This window comes from Aphelocoma coerulescens, unplaced genomic scaffold, assembly GCF_041296385.1.
Source record: "Aphelocoma coerulescens isolate FSJ_1873_10779 unplaced genomic scaffold, UR_Acoe_1.0 HiC_scaffold_101, whole genome shotgun sequence".
NCBI lineage: Eukaryota > Metazoa > Chordata > Aves > Passeriformes > Corvidae > Aphelocoma > Aphelocoma coerulescens.
The window spans coordinates 479,370-482,688 of NW_027183464.1; positions in this window are offsets into that span (position 1 = coordinate 479,370).

Below are 3,319 nucleotides of genomic sequence, written 5' to 3' on the forward strand. Positions count from 1 at the left end.
CCATCCCTTGGAAACCAATTCTTGCCTTTTTTCTCTGCCACACGACTTTTAACTGTATGTCAAACTGCTGTGGTAGAAAAGACAGCTTCCTGGGCAGTGATGGAGTCACGGGGAGCAAAGGGGGCATCTTGGAGAGTTCTGGCAGAAGTGTGGCTTTCTGAGTTTCTTCATCCACCAAAAAGGAGACAGAGGAGTCCTGTAACATTCTTCAACTCCAGGGAGAGGCCATGGGGCTTTTGCCATGGAGTCTCTCAAATGATTGCGGGAAGCAGCCCCCTTCTGATGTTAAGTTCCTGGCAACAGCACCCTCTGAGGTACTCGGGAATTACAGACTTCCGGAACTGCCTACTCTATGCCCCCCTCTAATATGCACTCCCCTTTTGGAATGGAAAAGGAAGAAAACCAAACTATTCCTAATGCTGGGAAGTCTTTGCTGCCTTGCTCTAGGTTCGGGAATTTAGCAGGGCCTTGGCTGAGCAACAGTCTCTGTTGATTAGTAACAGTTTCTAGAACGAATACTTTCTTCTGTTACTTCCCTCCCTGTAAATTCCTAGCCTTGTCTAAGGAGAGATTCACACGGTCTCTTTGTAAAGACACATCTATCTTACTCCTTTCACTCCCACACCTTCCTTGCGGTGGAACGGCTCTCCCCGGCACAGCACCTGGCACAAAACCCCCGTATACGCACACACACACCTGCACTTACCCTGCACTCCACTGCACACACACACACACACACACCTCCCGCACACTAACACCCCCTCCACATCCCCACCATGCTACTTGCAGTGGCCCCGCCCCTGCCATCCCCACCGGCTGGCAGCACCCACTCCTCGCATGCTTCCCCATGCCTTGCATTTCCTTGCTGCCCCCTCTGTAGCCTTCCCTCAACCTGCCTTTTCTCCCCTGCCTTGCACTGACTTGCTCACCCATCCCCCACCTGACTTCCTTTCACATTCGTCTAGGTCTGGCCTCACCTTTCCTTTTCCTTCTAGGACCCTCATTGCCTTGCCTCGCCTCGCAAAGCCACCACTTGCCTTGCCTTGCCCTTGAACCCCTCCCTTGCCTTGCATGACCTTGCTCACCCCTCCCCCACCTGGAATTCAACACCCCTTTTCAATGACATTTCTGGGCCTTGCCCTGCCCTTTCTGCTCCTCCGAGGAATCTCAAAGCTCTCAAGCATCTCCGGTGTTTCAGGATCCCATGAGAGGAAGACCAGGGGAGGACGCATGTTGCCACACTCATCTCTGTGGGCAGCCTTTGTCTGGGAGCAATCCTTGCATGTCTTGAACCTTGGAGGGGCAATTCACATTTTGCCCTTGAGCTCGGGGACCAGAAAGAGAGTTCTTTTGCATACAAGGGAAAGCAGGTAGCTCAAGTCTTTTAGGTACAGAGGAGAGATGACCCACGCGGGATCAAGGCCACACAGAGCACTTGGTCCTGGCCACTTTTGTGTACCAGCAGTCCTTGAATGTACTTCTCACCTGCCTTGCCTGGCCTTGCCTTGGCAACACAACAGTTGCCTTGCCTTGCCCTGCTAGCCCTCTGGAGCCTTGCATTCCTTTGCACGGCCATGCCCAGCACATGACCTGCCTACTGTTTTCCTCCAGGGCCTTGGCTTGCTGAGCCCTTCCTGTTTCTGCCTGGCCTTCCCATCAGTGGCCCTTCCTTCCTACAGCCAGCCTTGCCTCTAACTTCTGGACCTTCTCTTGCCTACCACTCCATTTGCTTTCCCCTCACTGCTCTGGCCTTGCCTACCTCTCCCTTGACTTGCCCACAATTGCCTGCACTCGGTTTGCAGCGCCTTGCCTGCATGGAAGGCAAGGGAAAGAGTGGTAGGCCGGGCAAAGCAAAGCCAGCAAGTTGTAGGCAGTGCGAGGCAAGGCAGACGCAGGCAAAGGAAGCAGAGCAAGGGTACCTTAAGAAGAACTAGACAAGGCAAGGCCAAGAGACTCGGAGAGCCTTTCCTTGGGAAGGCAAGGACATAGTGCCAGTGTTGCTAGGGCAGATGTTAAGGTACCGTGGGGGGGAATAGTCCAGCAAGACATTTCTCTTCTGGCCCCTGTGCGTGTGGGGGCAATTGTTGGACATATTCAATACTGGAGGTGGATCAGTCGCTGGATGTGTTGTATTTTGGAGGAGGGGATGCCATTTCTTTGGAGATGGGCTTGTAGTTGCTCTCTTTGGCAAGGAAGGCGGGTTTGGATGTGCACATCAGGTACTCCTAGGGATTTTAAAGGCTTTTCCCAACAGGCAGAGCTCTCTCTGGGTTCGAGCTGTTGAGCTGTCAGCGGGAATGCAAAGGCCAAGCTCTTAAGCTATTTGTCCTGGTGCCTTCAGTGTGTGAGCAGTCCCTGGTGCCGTTGCCTTTGGATCCTGACTCTGGGAGAGGGAAGGCTTAGGATGGTACCTAGAGCTGAGAAGGAGAGTGCTGAGAACAGCGTGTGTGCTGCTAGTTTGAGGGGTGCAGGTGAAGTTGTAGGCAGCAAGATCTTCCTCAGCTGGCACTGTTTTGAGCCCTGTTTTTGCCAGATGGTTTCAAGTTGGTGGGCGGAATCTGCGAGAGGGAAAAGATTTGTTTGGGCCATTTGTTTGGTCTGGCTCTTGGAGTGTGGTGTAAAGAAGAGTGTGCTCTTGGAAGGGGAAGATGAGGGCAACCTTTTTGTCCTGACACCGTTGATTTGAGTGCAGGGCCGTTTGCAAGTTGCCTCTGTCTGCCCTTGGGGTGGTTTCGAGCTGGGCCAGGTGCTTGGCCTTCTTTTGCAAGTCTGCAGCGCCGTCGTGTGGTTGTTTCCATGAGCGCTGACAGTGCCCGGCAAAAAGCTCTTGGCTGGCGCGGCCCCAGTCGTGTGGAAGCAGTTGGTGGAAGAGCTCCGCTGTGCATCCTGCCTCTTGGAGACATAAAAGGATGTAACCCTGCGCGTAGCGGGGAAGCAAGACGAATCTTTTCATTGTTGGCTGAGCAGTTTCCAAGCGGCAAAAGTAAAGGCAGTTTCAGCACGGCCTCTTTCTTTCAGAACCTTTTCTGTGCCATCATGAACATGCTCAACATGCCACTCGCACCCGCTGAACTGCATCAAAGGCTCTGGAGATAGGCGCTTTCCTTCAAGCTCTCTGTAGCATCCTACCCTCCACCTCTGGCGGATCCCAAAGCCCTTCCAAACATCCAGCAGCTGCACGCAGAGAACAAGTGCTAGAACAAGGCGTTGGCCTTCCTAGTCCTTTTAAAGTCTGTGAACTAGGCGAAACATTCCAGTGAGCAGCACTTTCCTTCGCAACTATATCTAGAGCATCATCACATTCTCTCCAAGTGGGTAA